The 14,125-nt window shown below is 40.2% G+C and overlaps 1 protein-coding gene across 1 annotated transcript in view; it reads right to left on the reverse strand.

The window, feature by feature from the left end:
* Positions 1–14,125, reverse strand: part of LOC126475171 (protein lifeguard 1-like) — an 80,775-nt gene that overhangs the window by 41,767 nt on the left and 24,883 nt on the right. The gene's annotated exons all lie outside the window — the stretch shown is intronic.

The following is a 14,125-nucleotide window of genomic DNA, read 5'->3' on the forward strand; positions in this document are numbered from 1 at the left end:
AACAGCTTGGTGGAATGACACGGTCAAGGCAGCCTGTAAAAGGAAAAAGAAGGCGTATCAAAAATGGCTACATACTAGAACTCAGGTAGACAGAGAAAGTTATGTTGAAGAAAGAAACAAAGCCAAACAGATAATTGCAGCATCCAAGAAGAAATCTTGGGAAGACTTTGGAAACAGGTTGGAGACTATGGGTCAAGCTGCTGGAAAACCATTCTGGAGTGTAATTAGCAGTCTTCGAAAGAGAGGTAAGAAGGAAATGACAAGTATTTTGGACAGGTAAGGAAAACTGCTGGTGAATCCTGTGGATGCCTTGAGCAGATGGAGGGAATATTTTGAAGAGTTGCTCAATGTAGGTGAAAATACGATCGGTAATGTTTCAGATTTCGAGGTAGAATGGGATAGGAATGATGATGGAAATAGGATCACATTTGAGGAAGTGGAGAAAATGGTCAATAGATTGCAGTGCAATAAAGCAGTTGGGGTGGATGAAATTACGTCAGAACTCATCAAATACAGTGGAACGTCAGGTCTTAAATGGCTACACAGGATAATTGAAATGGCCTGGGAGTCGGGACAGGTTCCATCAGACTGGACAAAAGCAGTACTAACACCAATCTTTAAACATGGAAACAGAAAAGATTGTAACAACTACAGAGGTATCTCTTTAATCAGCGTTGTGGGTAAAATAATCTCAGGTATCATTGAAAGGAAAGTGCAAGTATTAGTTGAGGACCAATTGGATGAAAATCATTGTGGGTTTAGGCCTCTTAGAGGTTGTCAGGACCAGATCTTTAGCTTACGGCAAATAATGGATAAGTGTTATGAGTGGAACAGGGAATTGTATCTATGCTTTATAGATCTAGAAAAGGCATATGACCGGGTTCCTAGGAGGAAGTTATTGTCTGTTCTACGAGATTATGGAATAGGAGGCAAACTTTTGCAAGCAATTAAAGGTCTTTACATGGATAGTCAGGCAGCAGTTAGAGTTGACGGTAAATTGAGTTCATGGTTCAGAGTAGTTTCAGGGGTAAGACAAGGCTGTAACCTGTCTCCACTGTTGTTCAAATTATTTATGGATCATATGTTGAAAACAATAGACTGGCTAGGTGAGATTAAGATATGTGAACACAAAATAAGCAGTCTTGCATATGCGGATGACTTAGTTGTGATGGCAGATTCGATTGAAAGTTTGCAAAGTAATATTTCAGAGCTAGATCAGAAATGTAAGGACTATGGTATGAAGATTAGCATCTCCAAAACGAAAGTAATGTCAGTAGGAAAGAAATATAAACGGATTGAGTGCCAAATAGAAGGAACAAAGTTAGAACAGGTGGACGGTTTCAAGTACTTAGGATGCATATTCTCACAGGATGGCAACATAGTGAAAGAACTGGAAGCGAGGTGTAGCAAAGCTAATGCAGTGAGCGCTCAGCTACGATCTACTCTCCTCTGCAAGAAGGAAGTCAGTACCAAGACTAAGTTATCTGTGCACCATTCAATCTTTCGATCAACTTTGTTGTATGGGAGCGAAAGCTGGGTGGATTCAGGTTACCTTATCAACAAGCTTGATGTTACGGATATGAAAGTAGCTAGGATGATTGCAGGTACTAGTAGATGGGAACAATGGCAGGAGGGTGTCCACAATGAGGAAATCGAAGAAAAACTGGGAATGAACTCTATAGATGTAGCAGTCAGGGCGAACAGGCTTAAATGATGGGGGTCATGTTACACTCATGGGAGAAGCAAGGTTACCCAAGAGACTCATGGGTTCAGCAGTAGAGGGTAGGAGGAGTCGGGGCAGACCAAGGAGAATGTACCTGGATTCGGTTAAGAATGATTTTGAAGTAATAGGTTTAACATCAGAAGAGGCACCAATGTTAGCACTGAATAGGGGATCGTGGAGGAATTTTATAAGGGGGCTATGCTCCAGACTGAACGCTGAAAGGCATAATCAGTCTTAAATGATGATGATGATGACGACGACGTATTACAAGCGGAAGTCCACCTTGATGCCACCAAGAGTTTTTCCCAAAGGACAACTCATTTCCAGCAAAGGTCATCTGGTATGATGGCTGTTTCTAGGAATCCTGGCACCACACGAAGATGGGCAACTAGTTCTTGACGTGGGTGGGGAGTTAGCAGCTGAGGAATCACAACCGTGATCCCTGTGGTGTCAGAAGGCTCAGCTGAGAGGGTACATTAATGATCCCAACATGTCAGATTGGCTACCATGTTCGTTTAAGCAAATATTGGAGTGTGGATAGTTATTGTGTTTGACAATCTTTAAGTCTTTGCTATTTAAGGTGTCCATCTGCAACCCAAAAGTGGACCAAACATTAATTCAGCTCAAAAATGATGCTACGGATATGGATAAACATGTATCTGGAAGAAAGTAAAACCTAGAGAAATAGTCGGGTCGACATCAAAGATTCTATCATGGTACAAAGGATAAGAGACGTAAGGATAATCTGAGATGGAATATTGCAGCACAAGAAAATAAGTACGTGCTGCAATAGCTTGGGGCCCTATGTATACCACACACATACTCACAGAAGTGTCGTGAGCCCCTTGAGGGATTGATCCCATTTTATTCATAATACTTTGATGACTGACCCAGTCATCATCTTCAGGTGTCGCAAGTTTTGTTGCCATGTGTACTCACTATCGGGACCCCAACCAGTCTAAGAGATCACAGCGTAGTTACCTTTCATACGACCATCATGATGCTGTAAACAGAACCTGGATTAATCCGAAAAAATTACGTTTTTCCATTCATGCAACCAAGTTCGTTGTTGAGTACACCCTCGCAGGCACTCCTGTCTGTGATGCAGCATCAAGGGTAACCGCAGACATGGTCTCCGAGCTGATAGTTCACGCTGCTGCAAACGTCATCGAACTATTCGTGCAGATGGTTGTTGTCTTGCAAACGTCCCCATCTGTTGAATCATGGATCGAGACATGGCTGCACGATCCATTACAGCCATGCGGATAAGATGCCTGTCATCTCGACTGCTAGTGATACGAGGCTGTTGGTATCCTGTACGGCATTCCGTATTACCCTCCTGAACCCACCTATTCCATATTCTGCTAACAGTCATTGGATCTCGAACGACGCAAGCAGCAATGTCTTGATACAATACACCGCAATTGCGATAGGCTACAATCCGAGCTTTATCAAAGTCGGAAATGTGATGGTACGCATTTCTCCTCCTTACAAGAGGCATCACAACAACGTTTCACCAGGCAATGCCAGTCAACTACTGTTTGTGTATGAGAAATCAGTTGGAAACTTTCCTCATGTCAGCACACTGTAGGTGTCGCCACTGGTGACAATATTGTGTGAATGCTCTGAAAAGCTAATCATTTGCATATCACAGCATCTTCTTCCCGTCAGTTAAATTTCGTGTCTGTAGCACGTCATCTTCGTGGTGTAGCTATTTTAATGGTCAGTAGTGTAGAATCGTGGTGTGTAAGAATTTACTGAAGAATAAGGTGGTGAAACACAAGATTAAATAACATAACAAGTTCATCGCTTAGAAAATGTATGACGTGGGCAATTATTTAACAAAGGTACTTATGCGAACAGCAAAATTTACAAAGAAAGCAAAAGTAAGACTGTCATAATTGGAATAAGGCAATTTATAAAGAAAAGGTGACAGTTTTGAGAAATAATTATAAGAACATGACGGAACACGGTAAATTATAGAAAAATGTTCATAAATGCCTCCAAGAGGCTCTGAGAAGAAAAAACAACAAAAAATTTGTACGAGACGCAACTAAAATAATAAACATATGAAGAAAAAACAAACATACATTGAGTAAATACCACATTTCATCAGCTAAGATGACAAATTTCACATTAGCTAACAGAGAGAAAATTGTAAGAGCATTCCAAGATTTCTTCAAATACTGGCTAGGTGGTGACAGCATTTCACCAGAAATGTGTAAATCTGGAGGAAAAGTTCTACAAAAGGAACTTAGAAAATTATTTACAGATGGTTTTCTAAAGATGATTTCTCAATCTACAATAACGCTATAATTATTTATAACAAAGGGGATAGACCAAAAAATGTATAAATCTGCCTTCTTTCTCTAATGTACCAGGTATTCACTGAGAGTATCATCGAGTAAAAAGGAAAAAAATGCACCCCCCCCCCCCCCCCCCACACACACTCTTTAAAAATGGATATACCACAATGGACTATTTGCAAATTGCGAAGGAAATAATGATTAAAAAAAAAAACAATCAGTACGAATGCCCACGTCATCTTTGATTCTTTGAGGAAACTCGTAGCTCAGTTTCAACAAAATCTGTATTTTGAATAATATAGTAACAACTGGGTTTACATAAGTGATTAAGTTCTTGAAAGAAGAAATAAGTTTCCTACATTGGCTGTTATTTATTTTCATTTTGTTTTTATTTTGTGTACTATGATGTTTTGGCTGTGTGACCATTTTCAGGCAACTATATACATATCGTGGAAACTTAATTAGAATACAAAAGTACAAAGCTACCAGTCACCAAAATAAAAAGAGAGCTAATAATGTTTAGCTCATTAATTACATATGTTTTGGGTGCCAGTCATATAGTTTCATGGTCAGTCCACGGTTGAAATAAAGTAAACTAAAAATTAAACACTGTAAATGTACGGGTACAAATAATTAGCAAGCAATAATTTAAAATGTTATAATAAAATGGTTTACCACATTACCAGGTTTGTGGACTGCAGTTAATCATTTAAACACAATAAGTGCTCTTCTTCTTCTGTTCTTATTCTGATTTTATCTGTTAACTGTAATCAATGGTTGCTTTGTATTTTGTATTCTAATAGTGTTTTTATGAGATTATGTAGTTGCTTGAAAATGGTACACAGCCAAAATGTCTTAATGTACAGAATACAAATAAAATGGAAATAAATGGGAGCCATTGCAGGAAACCATTTCTTTCAAGGAAAATAGATATAATCACCACTGTTCAGAAATATGGCATTGATTCAACTTGACATCATCTGGACAGGGCAAATTTCGAAATTGAAAGAAGAGTTACGCTAGGAGTTTCTGTATCACTAAAATTATTCTCACCAGTCCTAACAGCAGTTTCAGGTAGTGGTTGTTGTTACTGTTGTGGCTTTCAGTTCAAAGACTGGTTTGATACAGCTCTCCCTGCTAGTCCATCCTCTGCAAGATGCTTCATCTCTGAATAACAACCTGCTTAATGTAACCAAGCCTTCGTCTCAGCCTATTGCTTTATACTCCCTACACTTCCATCCCTTACAACAATAACAGTTCCTTGATGCCTCAGAACCAACCAACCCCTTCTTTTAGACAAGATGTGCCACACATTTCTTTCTCCTCTTTATTATCTGAGCAACACATCTAATCATCAGCATTCTTCTGTAGCACCACATTCCAAGAACTTCTATTTCCTCCTTTCTGCACTGTTTGTCTACATTTCGCTTCAGGAGACTTCTTACCACTTAAATTGATATTTGACATTAAATTGATCTTTTTCAGAAAAGTTTTGCTTGCTGTTGCTAGTCTGCATTGTATATACTCTCCACATTGGCCTCTGTCAGTTACTTTTAGTATCTCATTTCACAGTTTATTTCCCTCAGCATCTTCTCATTTGACTCCATTACAAACCATCACACTTATTTTAGTTTTGGTAATAGTCAGCTCAAATCCTCTTTTCAATGCACAATGCATTCCATTCAAATGCTCTTCCTAATTCTTTGGTTTCTCTGACAGAATTACAATGCTACAGGGAAACCTCAAAGTTTTTATTGCTTTGGTCTGAGCTTTAATTCTCTTTCCAAATTTCTCCTTTTCTTCCTCTACTGTTAGCTCAGTGCAAAGTTTGAATAACATATGGGATAAGTTACAACCTTGTCTCACTCCCTTCTCAAATACTGTTTCCCTTTCGAAAGCTTCTTGACTCTCGTAACAGCAGTCCAGTTTCTGCACACGTAATAAACAACATTTTGTACCCTGTATTTTATCCCTGCTGCCTCCAGAATTTTATGGGATGTACATTGTCAAAAAGTTTCATCTTCCAGAAATGCTGTAAACATAGGTTTGCATTCCTTCTAACGACAAGAAAAATCATAGTGTCAGTACTGCCTCGCGTATTCCTACACCTCTTCAGAATCAAAACTGATCTTCCGCAAGGTTGGTTTACAAGTTTTCCCATTCACATTAATATTCTGCATTCATGACTTTTTAAGTGGACGATTTTCTAATTTTCACACCCATCAGAATCTGACTTCTTTGTAACTGGAATTACTACATTTTTCTTGAGGGTGTGTAACCTGTCACACGTATCTTCCATTCCAGGAGAACTGTTTTGTCATGGCTAGCTCTCCCAAGGATCTCAGCAATCTGAGGTAACATTGCCTACTCCACGTAACTTACTGCAACTTATGTCTTCTGTGTTCTATCAAATTCTTCATGCATTATCATATTTCCTGTCTCATCTTATTTAAATTATCTTCCCTTTCTGTAACATTTTCTTCAAGATTGTTTCCTTAGTATAGCCCTCTAAATATTCATTCCATGTCATGGCCTTCCTTTCTTTGTTTCATATTGAACTGCAATCTATGCACTTATTAATACAGGTACTTCTCTTTCCTTAAAGGATAGATCTATTTTTTTCTTTTGTTTTCTGGTAGGTACAAAATATGTTTTCCACAGTCATGCATATTTTTACAGCTTTACATTTCTCCTCTAGCCACTCCTGCATTTTATTTTGCAGTTTTCATCAGTCTCATTTTTAGACAGCACTATTTCCTTTTGCCAAATTCATTCTCTGAATTTTTTCACATTTTCTCCTTCTACCCATTAAATTTCACTTTTTTTTGTTATAAACGGTTTTCTAAAGGGTCTTACATTTTTGTCTGTCCTCTGCTGCCTTTAGTGTTTCATCTCTCAAAGCTAGACATTTTTCTTATACGGTATTCCTTTCCCTTGTTACAGTCAATTGTTGCCTAGCAAACTCCACATTACTCTCAACAACATTTGATCCTTTTAACTCATCCAGGCCATATTTCTGTAATTTCCTACCTTTGTGCAATTTCTTCCTTTTATTCTGCAATTCTGAACCAATAAATTATGTCTAAGAGGCAGAAATGTCTCATGAAATGTTTTGCAGATTAAAATCTGGTTTCAAAGTCTCTGCTTTACCATTACACACTGCCTAATATTGCGTAGGACCCCCACAAGCATGCAGAAGTGCCGCAACACGATGTGGTACGGACTCTACTAATGTCTGAAGTAGCAGTGGAGGGAACTGACACCATGAATCCTACAGAGCTGTTCACAAATCCGTAAGAGCACGAGGGGATGGAGATCTCTTCTGATCAGCACATTGCAAGGCACCCCAGATGTGGTCAATAATTTTCTTGTCTGGGGAGTTTGGTGGCTGGCAGAAGTATTTAAACTCGGAAGAATGTTCTTGGAGGCACACTGTAGCAATTCTGGATGTGTGGGGTGTCACACTGTCCTGCTGGAATTGCCCAAGTCTATCGGAATGCACAATGGACATGATTGGATGCAGGTGATCACACAGGATGCTTACATACATGTCACTTGTCAGAGCCATATCAAGACATATCAGGCGTCCCATATCACTCCAACAGCACACGTCCCACACTGATTACAGTGTCTCCACCTGCTTGAACAGTCCCCTGCTGACATGCAGGGTCCATGAATTCATGAGGTTGTCTCCATACTCATACATACCCATCTGCTTGATACAACTTGAGATGAGACACGTCCAACCACGCAACATGTTTCCCAGTCATCAATGGTCCAATGTCTGTGTTGATGGGCCAAGGCGAGGTGTAAAGCTTTGTGTCATGCAGTCATCAAGGGTACACGAGTGGGTCTTCGGCTCCAAAAGCCCATACTGATGATGTTTCATTGAATGGATCATACACTGACACTTGTTGATGGCCCAGCACTGAAATCTGCAGCAATTTGTGGAAGGGTTGCACTTATGTCATGTTGAACAATTCTCTTCAGTTGTCGTTGGTCCCATTCTTTTAGGATCTTTTCCCAGGTGCTGTGATGTTGGAGATTTGAAGTTTTACTGGATTGCTGATATTCACAGTACACTCTTGAATTGATTGTATGGGAAAATCCCCACGTCATCGCTACCTTAGAGATGCTGTGAGCCATCACTCACCCGGCGACTATAGTACCACGTTCAAATTCACTTAAATCTTAATAACCTGCCATTGTAACAGCATTAACTGATCTAACAACTGCACCAGACGCTTGGTGTATTATATAGGTGTTCCCGGCTGCAGCAGCGTATTCTGCCTATTTACATATCTCTGTATTTGAATTTCTTTGGTGCTTCTGTGAATAATCTCACTGAATAGTAGAAGTGCTGATTGTCTACAGGCACAGTAAAAACAATGAAAGGGTTTTTCCAAAAGCTAGCAGTGTTGGATACTGTACACTAGGGTTCAGGAACTGATGATTATGGTGATTGTGTGTTTAAATGGACTAAACTATCAGGTTATCAGTCCCTCCATTTCATGAGAGAAACACACAAAAGAGTAAAAAGTGAAAAAGGTTGGAACATGGCTGCTCCAACTATATAAGAAAGTCAAAGAGTTTGAAAAAGAGCACGACAGTAGTAGTTGTACAATAGGTAAAAGAAACAGAGTTAATCCAGACACCATCTTGTACAAGAGGGTCTAAAGGCGCAAGTGAGCAGCAAAGAAAGTAACCTGCGCTCGCATGGGGGTACCTACTGCAGGCAGAGGCCCCCCCCCCTCCCCTCCTCTCCCATCCCCCCCAAAACAGTAACATAAATCTCTGGGTGCAGGTGCTCAGTCCGGCAAAAATGCACAACTCATTATTTTGTAGGAGAAAACTGAAAGCCATGATTCAGGGCCCAGTTATGTACTCTACAGAAAGCCCCCTGAAACTAGGGCTCGGTGGTGTGCAGTGAAGCAGAGTCATAGTACACGCAAAGATCATTCACATACAGTGCCACAAAACATTCAGCAAGTACCACAGGATCAGTGCCGATTTTACCACTGACAAGGCAAGGATGCCAAGAGCCACTGTGTATAGGAGATGGCCACAAATCCAGCAAAGTTTAGTCCATACTTGGGAGGATGTGGTGTGGAATCACATAGATCATACATATTGCTCTCAACTCTCTTGCTTCCTTCTCTTTACTACAAACCACGCTTTCACCCGAAGTCTTGAATGCTATTAAATTATCCATACAGGGATGGCAACTGCACTGTTGACGCACCCTGCGGCATTCCCCAATAGCTGTGGCTATATCTTCAGACCTCATGGCACCAGAAGTCATCAGGATGAGCAGAAGTAGTATGGTATTTTTGCTGCTGCAGCAAGAATAATAGTATTAGTAGTATCCTATACTACTTTGTAGATATCCATCGCATTACTGGCAGCAAACGTAGCTGTAGAGGAGAAAAACTGCCAGTCTGCTTTCCAAAGCAATCACGTTCCAGATGTCTGTGAGTGGAGAGGGAGTGAATAATTGGAAACTGATTGCTGCCACAAAGAAATGCCACAGACATGCCACCGAATCAGGGGTAAGATACTTGGGCAGCAAACTGTGAGATCAAGAGCCGAGTATGTTCTGTGGGCCATAATGAAATGTATTGCAGCTCCATTGTTGAATATGCAAACGTCCAATTCTAATGTGGGGAGAGCTGTTCCACTAACACCTCATGATATTGGAAAGGTCCGCCCGGGGGAAGATACACATTACATATTGTCATCTGAACTAACAGGTAGATACTAACAGCCACAGCCTCTAGTGCAGCAGTAAGGGACACCTGCTCACTGCAAGTATAAGAGCATATGAGGGTACACCCCACCGTACGCTCTCTCATCATTAACACTATTGATGCAGTAGGTTTTGTAGTTCTTCAGAGCAGAGAAGTGCTATGCCAATTATGTAGTAAGTAGCTATTAAATGATGTAGTAAGTTGCCGTTAAATGACTGAGTTCAGTCAGATGGCTATAGTAGACAGGCGGTCAAACATTTTACACTCTTGAATTTTCTTCTCCCTCTTGAAAACTAAGCACTGAGGTGAATGAACTGGGTGTGGATCTGGACAAGTGACTCATTGAGGGGGTCAGTCACAAGGGCTGCCTCATGGGAAGCCCGTCTACATGCCCTACAAATAAATGTCATTAAAACAGCAGGAGGACATGTGACAGAATCTTTGGAACTTAAAACATCTCATCAGAGGTGGCAGCCTGACATTACACCTATAAACTATGACCCTAACCTTCTCAGGTTACAACAAAAGCTCCAGTGTCCACTCTATTATCCTTGAGTCCCTTCTGGATGCAGCGAACAAAATGGGACTCCCTGCACCATATTAGAACCCAGCTCTTCATCAGTTCGTAGCGTTAGGTCCGGATGGGAGATAACAACTTGAATTATGTCAAGCTTGTTTTGAGGATAAACAGTGACTGGCATATCTCCTATGTTGACATAGGTCTGAAACATGTTTTGATCAGAAAAGATCCATTTCACAACTTCTCTCTTGCAGCAACCTCCCCAAGCTGATCTTCAATATTTTCAATGAAAACCAGAGGCTTCATTGTAGTGAAAGATCTGCCATCAGTTTGCGAACAAACCAAGTACTCGGCAAACTGTCCACTTCCATTTCTCACTATTTGGCATTTGTTTTGAGGCATGGTCTAAGACTTAAATGCCATAGGATTGTAGCCTCTGCATTAAAACCACTGCTCCTGGCTGGTGAGACAGCCGTGTTGGCATGGCCACCATTAAGTTTGATCCGCTTCACTTCTGCCCCACTCCCACTCACTCCAATCAGAGGCTCTCACCATGGGTGCCACCCTGCCAAGGCAATGGTCACCTGGTACAATAACCGTTGCTCAGAGTACCAATACCCTGAAGTGGATAGGTACCTAATCTTTGGCTGACATGGGGAGATTACAGCTCAGGCATCAGCAGTGTGATCCCTGTGTTGTCGGGGGTCTACCACTGAGAGGGTACATGACAGTCCCACCTTGATTGACTGGCTACTGCGCTGGATTTCGGGTGCAAAGATAGATCCACTTTGCTGGTCAATGCTAAAGATAACAGTGCACAGTGGAGAGGGTACATGACAGTCCCACCTTGATTGACTGGCTACTGTGCTGGATTTCGGGTGCAAAGATAGATCCACTTGGCTGGTCGATGCTAAAGATAACAGTGCACAGTGGAGAGTTAATGCATCACAGGAAGGTGTCCTTCCCCAAAAGGCTCACACTTCTGTAAAATTTGGAAAGTGGAGGCCAAACCCAAAATGGGGGCCAGAATTTAGCAAAAAAAAAAAAAAAAAGAGAGAGAGAGAGAGAGAGAGAGAGAGAGAGAGAGAGAGAGAGAGAGAGAGAGAGAGAAAGAAAAAAAAGAGGGAACAAGTGCTAAAAAGAAAACAAAAAGAGTGAAAACCTTCAGAAGTCCAAAGAACGGTCAAAATACCAAGGTAAAAATGTGACCAAACAAAAAGACTTCTACTAGTTGCCTCTAACAACACACAAGGAGTGGCCGTAGGTCTATTTTAGTCCCAGACACCACAGGGGGAGGATTCAGGAACTTTTCTATGGAGCAAACATTCTTTTGTAATATGAACTGCTTTACCTTAAGTATTTTTTTAAACAAGAGCTCATCATCAACTAAACACTTAATTTGGGATGAAAAGGCATTAAAAATCTTATTGCCACTGAAATGGTTCCCCTCCTGTAACATATTCAGGCTTGTATGCTCATAGTGGAGTTCATCTACTCTTCTAGTATTATGATTATGATACACACAAGTAGATTTAAAAAAGAGCCCTAGGGCCCTTTTTCAGCTGTGAAACACACAACAGATAATATATATTGTGCAGTGGATGCAATAATTTCAAGGTTCTTGATAAAAATTCTGCATTTGGTTCTAGATGGACCCCACTAATGATTCTTATTCCACATATGTCTAGATATTTTCTGTGAGTTACAAATCTGGGGACATCACATGTCATTCAAGGTGTGCCACTAATTCTGAAAGTTTCTACCTTCACATATACAAAAGTCTAAATTGGGAGATGTCACAATTTTAGACTGGAAAACAAAGATAGTAACAATTCAGTTTTCAGTAATATGGGAGGAAACAGCAAAATATGATTGACACCACAATTTAGTTGTAATGAATGAATGTACAATAAATGATCAAAAGTGTCTGGTCTGCCCTATGCAATGTGGAACTGCCCACTAGACATCAGGAGAGGTGGACTCATCAGTGTAAAAAGAGGCTAGGAGTATTGTGTTGACCATGAAGAAGCAGTAACATCAGAATACAGCAGTCAGAAGTGCTCGGCAACTCTGAATGTGAACCAGTCGTTGGATGTCAGCATAGTAACAAACCCATCAGAGACATGTCAAAACTTTTACTACTAGGGCAGCAGCTACTACCACTCTCATGCTACTATTTTCTGTCACTGTGGGCCATGAGATCAGTGCCTCATGAAGCGCATGGAACTTGGATGCCATGGGCTGACACCGGGCCGCACCACAAGAAGAAGGCAGACACCTCCACCTGCTGTAAGTTACAGGAGCAATAAAGAGTTCATATGCATGCCGCCTGTTTTGTTGCAGTCACCATTACCTATGGCGGACTCTGGTAGCACTTGCCAAACTCATGGAACACACAATGCAAACGCCGACTTGACCACCAGACAAATAGCTCTTTAGCTCTTCCACCTCTCCACACCAGTCACTGCACCCCTGAACAGTTACACAAAGAAAGGATCTGCTTCATGGGCACAACACAATTTGCAGTATATCTGAAAGTGACACTGTTTACAATAATGTGAAAAATGCATATTGAAAAAAATTGGCTCCATTTTCAAAAACACAGTTGTTAACAATTTCTACATCTACATCCACATTCTGCAAACCATTCTGAAGTGTATGGCACAGCATAATCCCACTACACACACACACACACACACACACACACACTAGGATTTATTCCCATTCCAGTTCAGGGTTTTCAGCATTTCTGTGATGCTCTTCTGTGGATCAAACAAATCTGTAACTATTTGTACTGCTATTCTTTGTTTATATTCAACTACCCAAATTATCCCTATCTAATATCGGTTCCACATACTTAAGCAATATTTGATGATGATGATATGAGGACAACAATATATTTGGTGTGCACCCATGATAGCTAGATCTTCAGAAAAGTAAAACTTTAACTACAAATAAAATAAAAATTAAAAAAAAAACATCCTACGACATGTGCACATGTTCCTCGTGATGAGATTGCCTCTCTGACACACACACAACTAAGGAAAATTGGGACAGTGCTTACATGCAAACAACTGTTGATAATATGTTCTCAAGCTTCCATAACACCTTCCTTTATTACTTTAATACAGCATTTCCTTTTGAAACAAAAACTTCAAGCAATCAAAATAGAAAGTCATGGGTAACAAAAGGAATCAAAATTTCTAGTGAGAGAAACCGATTTCTCCAATATTGCTCCAAAAAATACATAGTCACTGAATAATTTTCTGACTATTGTAAAGCCTACAAAAAAAACTTATCTTAGAGTGATTAGACAGGCAAAACTTTTATGGAATGACAATTTCATAAGAAACTCTTCAAACAAAATGAAAGCTATGTGGGAAGTTATTAAAAAAGAAACTTGTAGTTCAACACCTAAAAAGGAAAACATTTCTCTAACACTTAATGACTCTAAGGTCACAGATCCATACACAGTTGTAAACAAGTTCAATGAATATTTCACCTCACTAGCAGAAGATCTCATTCAGGCAAACTGCAAGGTATCGTTCTTCAATTCCACCAATACGTCAAACAGCACTAATGCTACAATGTTTGTTTATGAAACAAACCCTGATGAAATTAGGAACATAATAAAATTGTTACCCAATAAAATCTCTAGTGGCTATGATGAAGTACCTGACCTCATATTAATGGTGTGTGCTCCCCATATAGTAAAGCCATTATCAACCATCTACAACTTATCATTAAAAACTGGCATTTTTCCAGATGCTCTCAAAATAGCTAAAGTCTCACCATTACTAAAGAAAGGTTCCCCTGATTTAGTATCCAA

This window comes from Schistocerca serialis, chromosome 4 (assembly GCF_023864345.2).
Source record: "Schistocerca serialis cubense isolate TAMUIC-IGC-003099 chromosome 4, iqSchSeri2.2, whole genome shotgun sequence".
NCBI classification, from domain to species: Eukaryota; Metazoa; Arthropoda; class Insecta; order Orthoptera; family Acrididae; genus Schistocerca; species Schistocerca serialis.